Source organism: Lepus europaeus, chromosome 19 (genome assembly GCF_033115175.1).
Source record: "Lepus europaeus isolate LE1 chromosome 19, mLepTim1.pri, whole genome shotgun sequence".
Taxonomy (NCBI): domain Eukaryota; kingdom Metazoa; phylum Chordata; class Mammalia; order Lagomorpha; family Leporidae; genus Lepus; species Lepus europaeus.
Window position 1 is genome coordinate 36,139,948 of NC_084845.1, and position 21,771 is coordinate 36,161,718.

The 21,771-nt window shown below is 46.7% G+C and overlaps 1 protein-coding gene across 1 annotated transcript in view; it reads right to left on the minus strand.

Annotated features, from left to right (window-relative positions):
• Window positions 1-19,982, minus strand: part of SIAH1 (siah E3 ubiquitin protein ligase 1) — a 29,074-nt gene extending 9,092 nt beyond the window's left edge. The window contains exon 1 of the mRNA XM_062176603.1: window positions 19,851-19,982. The gene's annotated coding sequence lies outside the window, so the exon portion shown is untranslated. The remainder of the gene's footprint in view (window positions 1-19,850) is intronic.
• Between the last annotated feature and the right edge of the window lie 1,789 nt (window positions 19,983-21,771).

Below are 21,771 nucleotides of genomic sequence, written 5' to 3' on the forward strand. Positions count from 1 at the left end.
TGGCTCCTGGCTTCGAATCAGCACAGCGTGCCAGCCGTGGCGGTCATTTGGGGGGGTGAACCAATGGAAGGAAGACCTTTCTGTGTCTCTCTCACTGTCCACTCTGTCCAAAAAAAAAAACAAAGAGTTTGAACTTTCACTCTCATGTCTTCACCCCTGTCTCCAGGGAGGGGTGGAGGACTGAAGGTAAAACCGATCACTTAATCAGCCTTGCCTGCACAAATGTAATTAAAGTTTCCCTAAGTTCTGCAAGCCATCCTAGCAATTATCAAACCTGAGGAGGAGTGAGTACCAGCAACGTCAATTTAGAGTCCATCAGAATTAGGACTCTGAGTTCAATGAAACAGTTCAGAACATTTAGGCTTTTTTCCTTCCCAGAGCACTTCTTTGTGTAAAAAATGATTTCTACGTGTGACAGGACATTTCTGTGTTGGAAGTACAGTTTACAAACCTGGGCCCTGCCATGGGCATCTGAAGGAGGGGTTAGGGGTAGAACTGAATTACAGGGTACCTTGGTGTCTGCTGAAGAACTGCTTGGTGCTGGGGGCAGGGGCAATCCTCCACGTATCTGTGGTGTTGAGAGTGTACTAGGAGTCAAGTTTCTTTCTATCATACATACACCATATCAGGTGCAACTATATAAATAAGACAAAAATCATGGTAAGGAAGTAGCCAAAGTAATGGCACAGTCCCAACCCAGGCAATAAGGAGGTGACTGGTGACCTCAACAAAAGCAAACTTGGAGATACTGCTGATATGGAAACCACATCTTAAAAGCTGAAGAGGAAGGGGCCAGCACTGTGGTATATAGCAGGTTAACCACTCCTTGCAATGCTGGCATCTCATATGGATGCCACTTCTGAGTCCCGGCTGTTCTACTTCCAACCCAGCTCCCCATTAATGCACCTGGGAAGGCATCAGAAGATGACCCAAGTATCTGGGAACCTGCACCCTTATGGGAGGCCCAAACGAAGCTCCTGGCTTCAGCCTATGGCCCAGCCCCGCCCATCCCTGACCACTGTAGCCATCCAGGGAGTGAACCTGCAGATAGCAGATCTCTGTCCCTTCCCTCTCTGTAACTCCACCTTTCAAATAAATAAAATCTTTTAAAAAATGCTGAAGAGGATGCTACAGGGGGCTAACAATTGAAAAAAATTATTTGAAAGGCAGAGAGAAACAGATGGAATGAGTTAAACTTTTTAGTATCTGGAACCTTTTGTAATAGTGACTGGCAAAACTACAGTCCACAGTCCTACTGCCTATTTTTGTAAACCATTGTACAGGAACACAGTTCTGTCCACTCATTTACTTATTGACTACTTTCAAGCTACAAGCACAGAAGTTTGAATGGCTGGCTCTATGACTCACAACCCCTTTAAGCCTATCTGTTCATTTAATTAAAAAATTACCTTTATTGGGCCGGCGCCGCGGCTCACTAGGCTAATCCTCCGCCTTGCGGCGCCGGCACACCAGGTTCTAGTCCCAGTCGGGGCACCGATCCTGTCCCGGTTGCCCCTCTTCCATGCCAGCTCTCTGCTGTGGCCAGGGAGTGCAGTGGAGGATGGCCCAAGTCCTTAGGCCCTGCACCCCATGGGAGACCAGGAGAAGCACCTGGCTCCTGCCATCGGATCAGCACGGTGCGCCGGCCGCAGCGCGCCTACCGCGGCGGCCATTGGAGGGTGAACCAACGGCAAAAAGGAAGACCTTTCTCTCTCTGTCTCTCTCTCACTGTCCACTCTGCCTGTCAAAAAAAAAAAAAAAATGTTGATCATTAATAAAAAAAAATAAATTAAAAAAAATTACCTTTATTGGTTAAAACTTTTAAAAATTCAGGACCCTAACAACTGGTGTGGTGCACAGCTGTTAAGACGCCACTTGGGAAGAACCAAGTTCTTGGTTTGGGACCCAGCCCTGCTTCCAAATTCCAGCTTCCTGCTAATGTGCACCTTGAGAAGCAGCAGGTACTAGCTCTAGTAGTTGAGTGGCTGCCAGGCACACTGGAGACCCAAATTGTGCTCTGGGCTCCTGGCTTTGTCCTGGCCCATCCCTAGCTGTTGCAGGCATTTGGGAAGTAAACCAGTTGATCAAAAGATTGAACTCACTTTCCCTCCCCCTTCTCTATCCTCTCCCTCCTCACTGCTTTCCAAATAAAATTCTAATTTTTTAAATTTTAAACTGAAGATGCCAGTTTATATGCAGTTTATATGTACATGCTTCAAGAAGTTAATGGGAAATGCATGCTGCGAAAAAACTATGGATTTCAAATTTTCTGCAACAAAATATTTTAATCCCATTTTCTCTGAACTTTAAGTTCCTCCAAATGTACTGATATTTACCATATTAGAAATGAAAGACAAAAAATTATATTTTATTGGGGCCAACGCTGTGGCGTAGTGGGTAAAGCCACCACCTACAGTGCCAGCATCCCATATGGGTGCCAGTTCAAGTCCCAACTGTTGCTCTTCCAATCTAGCTCTCTGCTATGGCCTGGGAAAGCAGTAGAAGATGGTCCAAGTTCTTGGGCCCCTGCACCCATGTGGGAGACCTGGAAGAGGCTCCTGGCTTTGGATCTGCACAGCTCCAGCCATTGCAGCCATCTGGGAAGTGAACCAGTGGATGGAAGACCTCTCTCTCTCGCTCTCTCTGCCTCTGTCTCTCTGTAATTTTGCCTTTCAAATAATAAATAAATAAGTCTTTAGGAAAAAAAATAACATGTAAAACCCCATTATATGCTAAATGTTAATAAAAACTACTTTCCATAATAATATCAAGAAAAGTGATGCTGTTTTACATTTTTTGCAAATCTCAAATGTCTCATTTAAGAAAACACAGCTGAGTTCTCATTAACTATTTCTACATTTTAATCTGTTACAATATGCATGTCATGTAGTCTCTGGAAAACTCCACTCTCTCACATCTCACTATGACCAATGTTTTGATCTTCAAAGGGTCTTGAGAAGCTCCAGGATCCCTGAACCACACTTTGAGAGTTCAAACCTAAATTCCTACTTTAGTTCTTACTAATTATTTTTGTTGTTGCTGTTAAATATTTATTTATTTGAAAGACAAGAGTTACTGGTTTACTCCCTAAATGGTTGCAACAGCCAAAGCTGAACCAATCCAAAGCTAGGAGCCAGAAGCTTCTGGGTCTCCCACATGGGTACAGGGAGCTGGATCAGAAGTGGAGCAGTCAATACTCCAACTGGTGCCCAGATAGGATATCAGCACTGCAGGCCAGGGCAAGAACCTGCCATGCCATAGCACTGGCCCCCACTAATTATTTTTAAAGTGGGCAAAACTACAGTCCTCTAAGTCTAAAATTTCTCATTTGTGAAACGACAGAACTACCACCAGCAACAGATTTTTGGGCTTTAACTACATGGGAAAATTCAGTATATTGCTAACAAATGAGTTGATGAGGTTTAGAGCCCCATTACAAACCCTGCACTGAATCACTACATAAAAGGACCAAGATCATATAAGGTTATACTAGAAACTGTTTCAACCTGCTGTGTTCATTTTCACAATTTAAAAAAACCAAAGGAGGGCAGAGTTTGCTACAAAAGAAACTGTATTACCTGGGTACCTACTGTGCCAGAGAGCTTAATCCTCCGAAGTTTCATCACTTTACAGGTGTTTTATCATTTTATGGATGAGTAAATTCAAGACTAGAAAATTAAGACCAGAGCCAGATTTCTCTAAATCTCTTTTAAATAAGCCTTTAAAAAGTATGCAAAAACTCCTTCTCATCCTGGTACATAATACAGAATATTTAATTTAGCATCCAGTACATTTCTTCAATGTTTATAAAAATTTGTCAAAATTATCAAAACTCTCCACCTTTATTAAACCATTAGACATTAAAAATCAAAGTATCAAGTAGGAAGGTGCAAGAAAAGCAGGTGGATGCCCACTGGGCTTTTCTGACCTGTTTCATAATCATTACTACATTTGATAGTAATCTAAAACTCTGCAACACACATGAAATTAAATTATTCAACTATGTCACTCAGGATTGTAACACAATCACTAATGCAATCTAGTAAGTTCTAATGTCTAGGTAAAAGCATACAAATACTAACTATTCACTTAGTTAGGTGTGTCCAAGTTTGAATACAACTGTTTATTGCCCTGATTTTTTTTAATATTCTCTAAAAATACAAATCAAATATTTTAATAAGATGCTTTTTTTTTTTACTGCATCTTGGCATTCAGCAGTTTTAAAAATCTCACTCAAAATATTTTCTATTCTATAAGACATACAGCAATATTTTCAACTCCATATTCTGACAAGTATAGTTAAGCAACTACACATACTCCAAACACACTCAGAACAAAAATTGTACAATCAAAATCACTAGTAACCTATAAAGTCATACAAAGCTAAACACAAAAGACCAAGGTAGTTGCATTAAAGGGTCTAATATATTTTACCACTGATGTCTCTTTGTTAGTAAATAACAGAAGCAAAGTAATGGTACTTATTAGAAAGAAATAATGTATTAAAATTAATGGAACTTCACTAAAAACAAATCATATTCAGCTGAAATAGTTACAATTCGTGTCTATGTAAGCATCACTTCACATTTCTCTATGAATTGAAGGTTTTACCCTCCTGCATTTAGTAATTTTAAAAAAGAGTACTAGCACAGGGGCCAGCGCTCTGACGCAGTAGGTTAATCCTCTGCCTGTGGCACCAGTATCCCAATAAAGTGCCAGTTCTAGTCCCGGCTGCTCCTCTTCTGATCCAGCTCTCTGCTATGGCCTGAGAAAGTAGTAGAAGATGGCCCAAGCACTTGGGCCCCTGCACTCACGTGGGAGACTTGGAAGAAGCTCCTGGCTCCAGATCGGCCCAGCTACGGCCATTGCAGCCATTTGGGAAGTGAACCAGCAGATGGAAGACCTTTCTCTCTGACTCTCTCACTGTCTCTAACTCTACCTCTAGAATAAATAAATTATTAAAAAAAAAAAAAACATAAAAAAAGAGTACTAGCACATCCTGAACCACCTGACAATCATGTAACTGAATGCCCCATTCACATTTACGGTCACACTGGCTCTAGGCTGGGACAACAGTACTCTACATGGCAGGCTAAAGAGAAATGCTGAAGTGAACTGAATACATAAATTTGTGTGAGAAGCAAAGCACAAACAACATGATTTTCACTGAAGCACTTATATGCTCGTGAAAAAAAAATGCATTGCCCGATGATCAAATATGATATACAGCAATTTAAGTGTGCTTAACTCAAAAAACAATCTACAAGATAACAGTCAATTCCATAATCTAATAATCCATAATCTAACTGTTTCAAGACAAATTTAGTAGACAGTACCCAATACTTTAGTAACTCAGAAATTTTTCAGTGATTTCACAGCTTTGTTTGTACACAACTTAGAAGTTGTGAATACATGAAAGAGTTGACAGCTCGCTGGCTCCTGCCTGATACACTGTTTCCTCTTGGTTTCCCTATCTCAATCACTCCTCAGCTTCTTTCACTCTGCTCTTCTCCCCAAACTCTTGGAATTCAGAGTTGCTCAAGATGCTCTTTTCATCTCTGTCCCAACCATCTCTACGTTCCCCCCACAGAAGAGATTCCTTTCTTACTGGAGACACAATTTACTTATGTTTTAGCCTTACTGCTGTAGGTCCCACCACCCTCACCTGGAAGACAAGATTTTTGTCAGTTTCAATAATATATCCCAAACACTTAGAAACAGTGCCTGGTACACACTAGACTCAATACTCATTAAAATCAAAAGAGCTTTAGATTTGAGAACAGCAACATCCAAAGTTAGAAATCAACAGAGTAATGCTTTTCAAAATTCTCAAAGAAAATTAGTGATCATCCTCAAACTCTATACCCAAATTACCCCAGAAGTGTTGAAGGCAGAATAACAATGCAACGTTTTGGATAAAGCAAGAAAGAAGCACAGTGCTTACAGTAAGTAGAAGACTAAACCCTACAGAAAGGGAAAGGAAAGACTGAAGATAACTTTCACATTAGAGGAAGAAGGCAGCTTAACAAGAACGTGAACATTTACACAATTGATAAGGAATGTGGAACAGCACAGAGAAAAACAATGCAAAAATGCCCCTCCCTCCAAAATAGTGTTGTGATGTCGTTTAAGCCATCTCTTGCAATGCCGCCATCCCATATCAGAACTCCGCTTTGAGACTCAAGTGCTCCATTTCTGATTCAACTCCATGCTAATATGCCTGGGAAAGCAGCCAATAGAGGACCAACTATTTGGGACCCTACACCTATATAGGAGACCTGAATGGAGCATCAGGTCCTGGCTTCAGCCTGGGCCCCAGCCATTGTGGCCATTTGGGGAGTGAAGCAGCAGATTAAATGACAGGAATATGCAAATGTGTAGGGGGCAGGAAGAGTTCAATTCATAATAGGAAACCAACAGAGAAAGCCAAAAACTGGAACCCAGCTATAACAATGGAAGCATACTATTGCAAAGAAGGTAAATGTAAAAACAATCAGCTAAAATATATAAAAGTAGTTGCCTCTGGAGAAAGACATCTGCTAAGAGGTAGAGACAAGGAGTTTTTCTTTAAAATTAAAAATAAAAATAAAACAAAAGCCTTCTAAGAACTATTTGGCATGGCCAGCACTGTAGTTGGGTTAAGCCACCTTCTGCAGTGCTGGCATCCCATATTGGTGCTAGCTTGAGTTCCAGTTGCTCCATTTCCAATCCAGCTCCCCACTAATGCACCTGGGAAAGCAATGGAGGACAGTCCAAGTGCTTGGGCCCCTGCATCCACTTGACAGAGCTGGAGGAGACTCCTGGCTCCTGGCTTCAGTCTGGCCCAGACCTGGCCGTTGTGGTCACCTGGGGAGTGAACCAGCAGATGGAAGATCTCTGTCTCTCCCTCTCTGTAACTCTTTCAAATAAATAAAATAAATCTTAAAAAAAAAGAAAGAAAGAAAGAAAGAAAGAAAGAAAGAAAGAAAGAAAAGAAAAGAAAAGAAAAGAAAAGAAAAGAAAAGAAAAGAAAAGAAAAGAAAAGAAAAGAAAAGAAAAGAAAAGAAAAGAAAAGAAAAAAACTATTTGGTTCTGAACTACATATGTAAAAAGTAAGTTCAAAAACTTGGAATGAAAACTGTCACAGATTGCATTCCTTAGTAGAGAAATGACATATAGAAATTTGTTTTCAAAAACATGATTCAAAGTCATTGTCAAAGACTGGAGAAAACAGACTGCCTACACTTTTGGGATATGATCTGGCAGTGTGAATCAAAATTGAAAGTGAGTACACTCTTTGACCTAGTAGTTTTTCCTCCAAGAATCCGGATTTCACACATGCATGTACTGGAATACCTATGGCGACTCTGCTAAGAGTGAATAAACTGGAAACAGTCCTACCTTAAGAGGGTGGTTAGATTATGGTCTGTACAACAGAATGCTATGCTGGCCTTTTTTTTAAGATTTATTTATGGTGCCGGCACTGTGGTATAGTGGGACTAAGCATCCACCTGCAGCACCAGCATCCCATATGGGCGCTGGTTTGAGTCCTGGCTGCCCCACTTCTGATCCAGCTCACTGCTGTGGCCTGGGAAAGGAGTAGAAGATGGCCCAGGTCCTTGGGCCCTTGCACCCAAGAAGAAGTGCCTGGCTTCAGATCAGCCCAGCTCCGGCTGTTGTGGCCATTTAGGGAGTGAACCAGCAGATGGAAGACTTTTCTCTATGCCTCTCTGTCCGTAACTCTACCTCTCAAATAAATAATCTTTAAAAAAAAATTATGTATTTGAAACCCAGAGTTACAGAGGAGGAGCCAGGCAAGGGGAGTGGTGTAGGGACATGGAGACAGACCTTCATTTGCTGGTTCACTCCCCAAATGGCCATAACGGCCAGGGCTGGGCCAGGCCAAAGCCAGAAGCTTCATCCAAGTCTCTGGCATGGGTGCAGTGGTCCAAGCACTTGGACCACCTTCCAGTGCTTTCCCAGGTGCATTAGCAGGGAGCTGGATGGGAAGTGGAGTACTCAGGACTTGATTGGGTGCCCATATGAGATGCTGGCTTTGCAGGCAGCTGCTTAACTGGCTTTGTCACAATGCAGGTCCCATTTTTTTTTTTTTTTTTTAATGCAACAGACCCATACACAAACCCATTTATATACAAGTAAGAATCCTTGGCTTAAATGGGCAGAAGAAAAAACAAGCCACAGAACATATACACTACATTTGCATTTATGTTCAAAGGAAAAACATGGAAAACACATCTGTCTATATATTTGTTCCATGTACACAGAAACAACAAGAGTATCCAAACTGACAAATCTGGTTTCAGGAGATTCAACAGGTATCAGAGAGGGATACAGATCAAGTTTAGACCCGGAAACCATAGGAGGAGGCATCATTGAACTATAGACACAAAGTATCTTTGTGAGACACAAAGATACTAAGCAGAATTTTCATCATTTGGCAAGGTTCAAACACACATAGTTATTGACTGGTAGTAATCATATAATGGGAAATACCTTCAAGGATTTAATTCAGATAAATTAACTTTAGGGATTAGCACTGTGGGTGTCTGGGAGTACTTGGGCTGCTGCCACCCACCCATGCGGGAGACCCAGATGGAATTCCTGGCTCCTGCTTTGGCCTGGCCCATCCCTGGCCATTGAGGCCATTTGGAGAGTGAACCAGGGGGATGGAAGATCTGTGTCTCTCTCTGCCTTTCAAATAAATGATAAATCTTAAAAAAAAAAAAAAAAAAATTGGAGGCCAGCACTGTGGTGCAGGTTAATCCTCCGCCTGTGGCGCCGGCATCCCATATGGGCGCTGGTTCTAGTCCCAGCTGCCTCTTTTCCCATCCAGCTCTCTGCTATGGCCTGGGAAAGCAGTGGAAGATGGCCCAAGTCCTTGGGTCCCTGCACCCACATGGGAGACTCAGAGGAAGCTCCTGGCTCCTGATCAGCGTAGATCCGGCCGTTGTGGCCATTTGGGACGTGAACCATCGGATGGAAGACCTTTCTCTCTGTCTCTCCCTCTCACTATCTGTAACTCTACTTCTCAAATAAATAAATAAAATCTTAAAAAAAAAATCTGATTTTACTATCTATGGCTGACTCAAAAAAATAAAATAAAAACACAAATGTGAAGCACACAGAGTACACCAAAATATCTACAACAATCAGATTATGAATGATCATGTAGAGAGGGGCACGTTTCTGTATTTCTCAAATGTTACATAAGACAAACTATTTAGGTAATAAAAAAGGATTACATTTTAAAAGTTTTCAGTGATTTTTTTCATATCCCCACTGTCACTACTAAGGAGTTGATGGTGACTTCCTCAGAAAACCAAACGCAGATATGAAGAATTGATTTTGTCCACTGCTTTTTTTATTAAATTATTTTAATGCTTCATATATACTTAAATAGAAAATATTTTTTAAAAACCAGCCTGTTCACAAAGAGCTATATGTTTTATAAAAAAATTAAATAGTAAGACTAAATAAAATTAATGATTGCCCCCCAACCAAATACAGTCTGCAGAAATTAACTCAGACCTGCCCTGACAAGATGTCCAAAGCTGTCCCTAATAAAGCTACATCAAGATCCCAAGAAATCCTGAAAGTAAAGCTACCAGAGTCTGTGCTATGGCTATCAGGTTAAGCTTCCACTTGCACCAGCAATCCCATATGGATGCCAATTATGCTGATTCAAGCCCCAGCTGCTCCACTTCCCATCCAACTCCCTGCTAACACACCTGGGAAAGCAGCAGAAAATGGCCCAAGTGCTTGGGCTCCTGCACGCACGTGGTAGACCCAGAAGAAGCTCAAGGCTCCTGCCTTCGGCCTGGCACAATCTGACCATTGCAGCCATTTGGGAAGTGAACCAGTGGATGGAAGATTCTCTCTCTCTCTCCTCCTCCTCCTTCTCCCCCTCCCTCCCTGTCTCTCCTCCTGTCTCTGCCTTTCAAGTAAATAAAAAACAAGTCTTAAAAAAAAAAAGTAAAGCTACCTCACCTACCAAGACTGAGTGAGTTGTGATCAAATTCAAAGAAGCAAAAGGTGAATTAAAGTAGAAGAGGGAAACCATGAAGTTTTTTTCTTTTTTTTTTTTTTAGATTTTATTTATTTGAGAGGTAGAGTTACAGAGAGGGAGAGACAGAGCGACAGAGAGCGAGAGAGCGAGAGCAAGCGAGCTTCCATCCACTGGTTCACTCCCCAAATGGCCACCAATGGCTGGAGCTGAGCCAATCCAAAGCCAAGACATTCTTCCAGGTCTCCCATGTGGGTGCAGGGGCCCATGCACTTGGGCCATCTTCTACTGCTTTCCCAGGCCATCAGCAGAGAGCTGGATCAGAAGTGGAGCATCCAGAACTCAAATCAACGCCCATATGGGATGCGGGAGCCCCAGGCAGAGTCTTAACCTACTTCACCACAGCACTGGCCCCCAGGAAGTTCTTTTAAAAAGAATTAGATTCCATTTAGTTAAACCAATTACTGAAATAACTTTGCAAAGACAGTCTCAGCAGTGAAGCTACTATATTCACTATTTCAAGACCTCACTAGCTGGGCTCATCAGCAGGACAGTAATAAGCAACTGTAAGGCAGTGGTGGTTCACTAAGTTAGACTGTCAAGGAAGGAGTCCCACTTCTTCCACACAGCTTCCTGCTAATGCACCCTGGAAGGCAGCAGGTGATGGTTCAAGTACTTGGGTCTCTACCACCTATGTGGGACACCCAGGTAGAAGTGTTTTTCTTTTTTAAAGATTCATTTATTTACTTACTTACTTACAGAAAAGCAGAGGCAGAGTGAGAGAGAGGTCTTCCATCCGCTGGTTCACGCCACAGATGGCCACAACAGCAGAAGCTGCACTGATCTGAAGCCAGGAGCTTATTCTGGGTCTCCCACAGGGGTACAGGAGCCCAGGGACTTGAGCCATCTTCTACTGTTTTCCCAGGCCATAGCAGAAAGCTGGATCGGAAGTGGAGCAGCCGGGACTTGAACCAGTGCCCATATGGGATGCTGGCACTGAAACCGGCAGCTTTGCCTGCTATGCCACAGTGCCAGCCCCCAGATAAAAGTTCTTAGGTACAGCCTGGCAAAGTGCTGGCTATTAGAGGCATTTGGGAAGCGAACCAGTGGATAGAAATTCTGGTTCTCTGTCTTTCCACCTTTCAAATAAATAAAAAGTAAATAACAAATGCAGTGTTATACTTCCTATACAAATTCAAGTCTGGCATTAAATTCTTTCAAATTTGTAAAGAAAGTGCTTTTCAACAGATCCAAATTATTGATACAAATCAGTTCCCCAAGTTTTTCTGTTTCTAGTTCCTTACATGTTTTCAAGCCCCCTGTTCACAGAAAGCAAATAAAAATGAACAAACTGTAAACTCGGATTTTATTTTATGAATAAAACTAACATGATTGGGCAAATTCAAACCCAATAAAGGTCACTGTCATTATCACTCCTGTCATACTGTCTATCTCATTCAACTCAGAGTTCTTGAAGAATTAAGAAAAAAATCAGTATAAATGTACTGAGACAACTTAAAACACTTCTGAATCTCACACACGTGTTGAGTAAAAAAACCAAACAGATGTGAAAAAGTACATACTGTATTGTTCCATTCACATAAACTTCAAAAACAGGCAAAAATCAACCTATGGTGTTAATAGTCAAGAGGTGGTTTCCTTGGGAGGGTGTGGGTATTAATTATAAGGAGGCAGGAAGGAGTTTTCTTGTTCCAGTAATGTTCTGTTTCTTGATCCAGGAGCTGGTTACAATAGTGTGTTCCCTTTGTGAAAATTTATCAAGCTGAACAGGATTCGAGTACTTTTCTGTGTTGTACTAAACACTAACGAAAAAAGTTTAAATTTAGGGGGAGAAAAAGCCACATCACTGCTTTATGTATTCAATCTCCCTAAACAAGAATAGCAAGCAGTGTCATCATTAGCTTATGCCTCACAGCACTTCTCTCCTTCCTTCTGGCTCAGCCACGTCCCCTCTTTCTCCCACACACACCTTTGTCGCGCCACAGTGTTGCAGAGTACTTATACTCCATCTTATTCTTCTTTAGAAAAGACAACAGAAGCCACCAATGCAAACTGTCCTATCTACCCACCAGCAAGCCTACAAGCTAACTTCAGAGTGGAAGAAGTAGCCCTACACTTGGGCACTGTGCTCACTTCCGGAGACTTCTCAGGCCTTCTACCAGGCCTTGCGTCAGTCACTTCCTCTCATTGCCTCTAGCACTCAGACACGCACCGGTTATTTCCCTGCTGGCTTCTGTGCCACCACATCCCCTGGCTTCCCTTCTCCCACACGGCATCATCCCGGGTACCTCACAGACACCTCAAATCAACACATCACAACTTTCAAATTTTGCCACTATCTATCCTTCTGTCTCCTCGCCCTTTTCCATCTTGGTAACTGACACCAGGATCCACACAGCTGCCCAAGCCAGAAACACAATTCTTTTCTTCCCTTGCTTCTCATGTCTAATCCACCAGCAAGTCCTATTAGTTCTGTATCCAAAACATATTTCAAATCCACTCCATTTTCTCCATCTTCACTGCCACCACCTTAATCCAAGTCATAATCAACTACTGCTGATTAAAGAAATAGCTCCTAACCAATCAAGTCTCCAAACAGCAGCTAAAGCAATCTTACATTAGTGGATTATATCATCCCTTTAATTAAAACCTTGAGTTTCCCAGCACTCTTAAGAATTCACACTCCTGGCTTTGACTCTACAGGGTCTGAGTCCTACCCACTCCTCTCCCTCCCATCGGGTCCTCAGCAGTGCAACTTCATTCCTGTCTCAAAGGCCTTCTGTACCAGGCGGCTCCTTCAAGCTGCGGCGCTTCCCTGCCCCTTCAAAGGGCTGGCATCGTTATCCTTTTATCTCCCTTTAAATGTCACCACTTCAGACAGCAGGTCTCCTTCCCACACCCATTCTCCACTTCAGTACTTTTGACTTCTTTTTATAGTAAGTATCACAGTTTGTAATTGTTTATTTCTTTCCGCACTAGAGTATAAGTGGTAACATTTGAGGACTTATTAAACAAGTACTTCTTAAAAACTATTTAAGTACTTTCTATGTGTTAGGCAATGTGTTTTGATGCACCAAGTAAACAATGTCCCTGATCTCAGGGATCTTACAGTCACAAGCACAACTAATGAGTGCTAAGAGATACATCCAGGGTCAACTCTTAAAAGCCTATCCTTCCGGGGTCAGCACTGTGGCAGAGTGGGTAAAGCTGCTACCTGCAGTGCCGGCATCCCATATGGACACCAGTTCGAGTCCTGGCTGCTCCACTTTTTTTTTCGACAGGCAGAGTGGATAGTGAGAGAGAGAGAGAGAGAAAGGTCTTCCTTTTTGCCTTTGGTTCACTCTCCAATGGCCGCCGCATCTAGCTGATCCGAAGCCAGGAGCCAGGTGCTTCTCCTGGTCTCCCATGCAGGTGCAGGGCCCAAGCACTTGGGCCATCCTCCACTGCCTTCCAGGGCCATAGCAGAGAGCTGGCCTGGAAGAGGGGCAACCGGGAGAGAATCCGGTGCCCCAACCAGGACTAGAACCCGGTGTGCCGGCGCCTCAAGGCGGAGGATTAGCCTGTTAAGCCACGGCGCTGGCCTGCTCCACTTTTGATCCAGCTCTCTGCTATGGCCTGGGAAAGCAATGGAAGATGGCCAAAGTGCTTGGGCACCTTCACCTGTGTGGGAGACCCAGAAGCTCTTGGCCCCTGGCTTTGAATTGGCTCAGCTCCAGCCGCTGCACCCATTTGGGGAGTGAACCAGCAGATAAAAGACCTCTCTCTCTCTCTCGCTCTCTGCCTCTCTATAACTCTGCCTTTCTATAAATAAATAAATTAATTAAATAAATAAATAAATAAGCAAGCCTGTTCTGCTAACCACTCAACAGCCACTGTAGCATTCTGACACTGGGGGCTGGAGCAGGGGAGAGCAGCGATATACTTAATATCTGTTCAAAGTGGCTAGGTAATCTGCACAAGTAGCACAGATAGATGTTTGAGATTAAATACAATCATGAACAAAGGTGAGCTGTACAGTATACAAGGAACAAAAGAATCCAACTTGAATAGTTAGGGGAAAAAGGAAATGCTGGAGATACCACTGGAAACACATGTTAAGGACAGTATGAAGGTATTAGTCAGTCATTCAGTCAATATTTACTGAGCACCAACTATGTGCCAAAAATAGTGCAAAACTCTAGACAAACAAGGGTGACCAAGACCAGGTCCTCACAGAACTTAGTCTATTTGGAAAGACAGAAAACCAAAGAAAAATTATCTTTCAGGAAAATACATGTTGCAGTGGGGCCAAGCAGAGAGTGCTAAGAGAACACAGAGGGCACCCAGCTCAGCGTGGGGAATTCAGGGAGAGCTGCTCAGCCCAAAGCTTAACAGGAAGAGAGGAACTTGTGAGTACAGAGTCCAAGATGGTTCAGAAGTAACAAGAGGGGGCAGGTGAGGGGGGCTCTGTACTGACCTCACCACACAGAAACTTGGACTTTACAAAGTCAGGCTCACCCCCCGCAAAGTTCACTTAAACTGCGGTACAAACAACCGACTGAAGAAGGCAGGGACCCAAAGCAGACGGACTACAAGAAAAGGGCTGAATGTAAGAGTGAGTGAGGCCGGCGCCGTGGCTCTACAGGCTAATCCTCCGCCTTGCGGCGCTGGCACACTGGGTTCTAGTCCCGGTTGGGGTGCCAGATTCTGTCCCAGTTGCCCCTCTTCCAGGCCAGCTCTCTGCTGTGGCCCGAGAGTGCAGTGGAGGATGGCCCAAGTGCTTGGGCCCTGCACCCCATGGGAGACCAGGATAAGCACCTGGCTCCTGCCTTCGGATCAGCGCGGTGCGCTGGCCGCAGCGGCCATTGGAGGGTGAACCAACGGCAAAGGAAGACCTTTCTCTCTGTCTCTCTCTCACTATCCACTCTGCCCGTCAAAAAATAAAAAAATTAAAAAAAAGAGTGAGTGAGAGCGGAGCAACGCCAAATTTGAGATACCCAGACAGTAGGAAATATATATACATATGCAAAAAAAATCTAATAAAGCATTATGCAAAATATATAAAGAACTCAATAAGAAAACAATCTGCTTTAAAAATGGGCCAGAGACCTTAATTAAACATACCTCAACAAAGATACAGACAGCAAACAGCACAAAAAGATGCTGCACATGTCAACAGGGAAATGTAAACTAAAAACTGTAAGATACCTCCACACACCTAATAGCACAGCCAAAATCCAGAACACTTATCCCCAAGTGCCAGTGAGGACATGCAGCAGCAGACTCTCATTCACTACCGGCAGGAATGCGAAATGGTACAGCCACTTTGGAAGACAGCTTGGCAGTTTGTTACAAAGCTAAACATATTCTTACCACATGATCCAGCTATCACACGCCCTGGTACTCAAAGAAGTCAAAAACTCACATCTACACAAAACCCCAAACATGGACGTTTACAGCAGCTTTCATCGTAACTGCCAAAACTTGACTGCCTCTAAGACGTCTTTCAGTAGGCAGGTGATTCCACAAACTAGGGTACACCTAGACAAAAGAACATTCAGTGCTAAAAACAAGTCGCATGCAGATTATGAAGTGAAAGCAGCCAATCTGAAAGGGCTTCACACCGCATGGTTCCAACCATGTGACATTCTGGAAAGGCAAAAACCGCAGACAGTAAAAGGATCAATGGTCTGGGGCAGGTGTTTCAGCGCAGCACTTGAGACACGCACACAGTGACTGGGTCTGAGTTTCAGCTCTGCTCCGAAATCCACTTTCCTGCTACGGTACACCCTGAGAGGGCACAGATGATGGCCTGAGCGGCTGCAACCCTCTACCCAGCAGGCAGACCAGACTGAGTTACAGCTCCTGGTTGTGGCCTGGCCCATCCATGGCTATTGCGGGCCTTTGGGGGAGTGAACCATGGATGGGAGAACTGTCTCTCTTTCAAACCAATAAACTTTAAAATCTTAAAAGACTACCATCAAGGGTATTTACTGCGAAGAGGAAAATGTCATTCCTATTTGTGTTTTTATTGAGGGCCATAGTGTAGGAGGTTCTGAGGTTTTCATACAATTTTGTTCAATGTCTGTATCAGAATTTAAACATTTTACAAGGTACATATGGAAATTCCATAATTACAAAATAAGGGTGTAACAGATCTCAAGCTAAAAAAAAGAATTACATAAATCTTTAAGAATTACATAAATCAACTGCTTCCAGATAAACTTGAAGCAGTTACCTAAAACTTGACAAAGCTACTGTTACCCTCATGAAGTTTTCAAAACACCCAATCTACTGAAAATAAAGTCTTGTTTTTCATACTGCTGTTGATAGCTAGATGTTTTCTTTGTCTAATTAACTAATTGTTGTTTTTTTTTTTTTAAGATTTATTTATTTATTTGAAAGGCAGAGTTACAGAGAGAAAGAGAAATTCTTTCATCCATTGGTTCACTCCCCAACTGGCTGCAATGTCCAGAGCTGCGCAGATCCGAAACCAGGAGCCAGAAGCTTGCTCCAGGTCTCTCACATGGGTGCAGGGGCTCAAGGACTTGGGCCATCTTCCACTGCTTTCCCAGGCCATAGCAGAGAGCTGGATCGGAAGTGGAGCAGCCGGGACTAGAACTGGTGCCCTAATGGAATGCTGGCACTGCAGGTGGTGGCTTTACCCACTATGCCACAGAGCCAGCCCCTTAATGATTACTAAATTACAGATATTGGAGAATATTTCTCTAGCAATCTTGCAAGAATTTCAGGAAGCTTTGAGAGAAGACATTGAGATGTAAATTGAACAGTAAGAGGCCGGCGCCGCGGCTCACTAGGCTAATCCTCCGCCTTGCAGCGCCGGCACACCGGGTTCTAGTCCTGGCACCGATCCTGTCCCGGTTGCCCCTCTTCCAGGCCAGCTCTCTGCTGTGGCCCAGGAGTGCAGTGGAGGATGGCCCAAGTCCTTGGGCCCTGCACCCCATGGGAGATCAGGATAAGCACCTGGCTCCTGCCATCGGATCAGCGCGGTGCGCTGGCCGCAGCGCGCCTACCACGGCGGCCATTGCAGGGTGAACCAACGGCAAAGGAAGACCTTTCTCTCTGTCTCTCTCTCTCACTGTCCACTCTGCCTGTAAATAAAAAATAAAAAATAAATAAAAAAAAAACAAAAAAATTAAAAAAAAAATTGAACAGTAAGAATTGATTAGATTTGTTTTTACTTTGGAGACATTTAGCTTTTTTTTTTTTTAAGACTTATTTTAGTTATTTGAAAGACAGAGTTACAGAGAGAGGTAGAGAGCGAGGTCTTCCATCCGATGGTTCACCCTCCAATTGGCCGCAACGGCCAGAGCTGAGCTGATCCAAAGCCAGGAGCCAGGAACTTCTTCCAGGTCTCTCATGTGGGTGCAGGGGCCCAAGCACTTGGGCCATCTTCTACTGCTTTCCCAGGCCATAGCAGAGAGCTGGATCAGAAGAGGAACAGCTGGGACTAGAACCAGCACCCATAGGAGATGCCGGTGCTTCAGGCCAGGGCGTTAACCTGCTGCACCACAGCGCCAGCCCCCATGAAACACTTAGCTTTAAAAATACAGGGCCAGCATTGTGGCATAGCAGGTTAAGCAGCCCTATGAGCATTAGTTTGTATTCTGTTTGCTCCATTTCGGATCCAGCTCCCTGCTAATGAGCCAGGAAAGCAGTGGAAGATGGCCCAAGTGCTTGGGCCATTGCACCCACGTGGGAGACCTTGAGCAAGCTCCTGGCTCCTGGCTTTGGCTGAGCCCTGCCCCAGCCGTTGCAGCCATCTGGGGAGCAGACCTGGGGATGGAAGACCTCTCTCTCTGTCTCTCCTCTCTCTGAAACTCTGCCTTTCAAATAAATAAATTTTAAGAAAAATAGTTTTTATCTTTAATTACACTCTATTTCTGTTTAAAGAATTGTTAAATGTTACTGAATTGTGCTGGAAATGTGCCCCAAAAGATCATTTAATGTAGTCTTATAATACACATAAAGAAAAAAATTTTGACAAAGTATACTTTGAGGAAAAAATAACTAACCTTTCTCGATTACCAAAGTCTCTGTTTAAATTTTCCATGAAAACCTAACACAAGCAATCTGGGCATCCATCAGAGTTCTCTCAGCGGCTATCGGTAGTCCTCTCCATCGGCCCCGGAAGCAGAATCTCCCTGATGAGGCTACCGGACTGTTACATGTGTCACCGAATTGCACTGTGCTCCTCAGTAACTTCTAAAAGAGATGGTGACACCACAGACACCTAACACTCAGTTAAAGGAACTTGGTGCCCCAGTTTGCCAAGTCAGTTAACTCAAGCCCTTGAAAGTAAATCAATCCTTAAATCGAAAATTGCCCAGTGGAAATCACATTTTGATCCACTTGGTTAAATCGCAGACCACAAAAGATCTAGTCGTTCAAAATGCCTTACCGTAGAAATTCCCAAAACGTCAAGTCCCAGAGGGCCTGTCAATTTATCATCTAAACCTCTTCTTTCCTTTTTGACAGCAAAATACAAAAGCAGAAAAACCCAAGCGCTGATGAGTTATAGCATGATTCCCCAAACTCCGGTCAAGGCACTTCCAACACATCCACGCTGCCAAGATAACCTTGTTGGCTATTAAACAACAGCCTTAGCGGTGAGCATGTACTGAGCCCTAGCTATGGGCCTGCCACCACGCGAAGTGCTCAGCTAAGGATCACCCCACCAGGTACCATCTCCCAGCAACTCTCAACACATGCCCCAGGTAAGCACTGTCCTGACTCCCAGTTGCAGGTAAGAAAAAAGCAGCACAGAGCGATTAGGTATATCGCCCAAGGTCAGAAACCGGCGGAGCACGACTGGAACCCAAGCAGGCAGAGTCGGACTACCAAGTCTGTACCCCAGACACTCAACTGCGGAGAAGAGTTAAGAATGTACTCTTGACAGCCGCTTATCACGCAATGGTCAAGGTTCGACTGCCGGAAACTGGCTGACCGTGGTCCTACATCCATGTGCACGCCTTCTGTGACTACAACCATCAACCACTCAATCTGATTTTTCCCAGCACGCCAGCTGGACTTTTCCGAATGTCAGCGCAAACGCATTCCTCCAGGAGCGGGCAGGCGGCAAAGAAAAAACCTATGCATCGCTGTGGCCGGGTATCCGCTTGCCTAAGTTATAAGCCCGGCAGAGTCCAGGAGGGACCTGCAACTGCGCAGCACGTGAAGCCGAGGGAAAACAAGCTCTGCACTGAAAAGCCGGCGCTGCCCCGGCCGGCCGGCCCGGCGCTCCCCTCTCCAACGACGTAAACAAGGGAGGAGGCTGCATTCTTCCCCCTGCACGACGAAGCCTCGGGCCAGGGCCAGAGGAAGCGCGCAGCACCCTCGGCGACGGCTCCCGCCGGGGTCGGGCGCACCGAGCCCAGGCCAAGGACGGCCGAGCGGCCCGGCGCGCCGCGGGGAGGGGCCGGAGGGCAGGGCTGGCCGCTGCCCGCACTCAGCTGACCTCCGCCATGTTGGCCGCACACCCCGGGACCCTCCACAACAAAGGCCGGCACGAGGGCGCGGGGCGCGCCGGGCCCGCCTCCCCGGCGCGCGGGGGCCCGGCCGGGGCGCCTCCCCCGCGGCCCGACCCCCGCCGCGGCCCCACCGGGACGGCCCGGGCGCCGGGGGCGGGGGGAGCCGGCTCGCCGCGGCGGCCGCGGGCAGGGGAGGGGCGGGGGGCGGCGCTCGGCCCAGCGGCCCGGCTCGGGCCGAGACAAAGACGCCGCCCGCACCCCGGCCCCGCCGCCCGCCGCCATTATCGGGCCCGGGAACCCTCCTCCCGGAGAGCCCCTCGCCGCCGGCTCCTCCCTCCAGGCCGGGCCCCACTTACCTGTGGGCGGAGAGCGCGCCTCGGACCCCAGTCCTGGCTCAACGCGCCCCGTCGCCAACCCCCGCCACCGCGGGCAGCGCCACCGTCTCTTCCCAGCGCCGAGACACACCGGACACCCTGGGCAGCCGCCGCCGCCGCCGCTCGAGAGCGCGCCCCGCAACGGCCGCCCCGGCTCCCCCCCTGGCCGCCGCCGCCGTTTCGCGCGTCCTCGAGCGCGCCGCGCGCCCCCGCTAAATACCACACACTGCGGCGGCCGCCATGAGGAGGCGCGGCCCCGCGCGCTGGGAGCCCGGAGGGGGCGGGGCTTCCGCGGGCGCGCAGGCGCAGAGGCGCCGGCGCGACCGGCAGCTGCGCGCGCGGGCGTCGGCGTGCAGGGCTCGCCGGGTGGCAGCGGGCGCCGCGGCTCCTCTGTTACCAGCGCTGAGCTGCGCGCTGAGCGCCCGACACACGCCCCGTCGCGTCACGCTCTCCGCCGCCACCGGCCCGGGGAAAGACGGGCGCACGGGCGGCTGGTGCGGGGCACCCGTTCCGCGCCCACCCCCGCGGGGCTTTGTTCCGGGTCCCCGGGCCCGAGGGGTCGTCCCGCGCCCCGCCGGAATGCGAGCCCGGGGCCGGCTGCCGCCCCTGGCAGGGCTGCCTGCTGCTATTTATGGCCCCTTCTGTTTTGTGTGCGGGTTCCGCGCAGCGCCTCCGCGGGGAAAGCACGCGGCCCCCGCCGGGACCCCACCCTCGAGGGGACGAGGTCCACGCCTTGGCCCCGGGTGTGGGCCGCCCTTCCGTGTCTCAGCGGAGGCGTGGGTTTCCTTGGCGTTCTCACGCAGCGGCGAAGTCCCCTGTGGGGGCCTCTGCGTTCCTCCTCCTCCTCACATAAAGCAGCAAGGGAAGCGTCATTTGCAAGGCTCTGGTGGGTGCAGTAAGTCTGAAACGTGTACAAATCCAGATTGGCTCTCCGTGCGAATCTGTAGGAAATGGGACTTTTCGTGTGGGGTCCGGGCAAGCCTCTCTCGGGGGCGGGTTTCCGTGGCAGCGCTGGCACGGAACTCGGGTGCCCTGCACCAACGTGTGGCCTGCACCTGTGCTGAGCTCTGCTCGTGTTCTCAGCCCAGTATTGCGCTGACTGTGGCTGCTCGCTCCCTCTGGGACCAGGAGCACATAACACCCACACAGCGTTTCTTGAGGGGGCTGGTCCCCAAAGCCGGCGAGTCAGGGGTCCAGGTGGGTGAGTCTGGTCCCTCCAAGCAGTTACTTTCATCTGCTCGGGAGATGTTCTGTCACCAAGTGGGGGTGGCCTGTTTTGCTCTCATTCATTCATTCTGCCAAATACCAGGCACCATGCTAGGTTCTTAGAACACAGAGGCCCCTCCCCCATTCATGGGCTTTATACAATCTGGGGAGGCACCAACATCGATAAATCTCATAAATGTCTCACTTCAGCTGAGAAAAAAAGGCATTGCAAAAGAAGCCAAAGAGGTGCTTGGTACTAAGAAGGTACGTGGGAACCCATGCTGTGGCCTAGCGGGTAAAGCTGCTGCCTGCAATGCTGGCATCCCATATGGCCGCCAATTCTAGTCCCAACTGCTCCACTTCCAGGCCAGCTCTCTGCTGTGGCCTGGGAGTGCAGTGGAGGATGGCCCAAGTCCTTGGGCCCTGCACCCATGTGGGAGACCAGGAGAGGCACCTGGCTCCTGGCTTCGGATCGGCGCAGTGCACCAGCCATGGCGGCCATTGGGGAGTGAACCAACGGAATAGGAGGACCTTTCTCTCTGTCTCTCTCTGTCACTGTCCACTCTGCTGTCCAAAAATTTAAAAAAAATAAAGAAGTCCTGTCAGCTGCCTTTTGTCAAGCACCTCCTTGGGGCCAGGCCTCATCAGTCCTCATAAAAACTTCAGAACAGTAATTACCACTGTTGCCATTCATTGG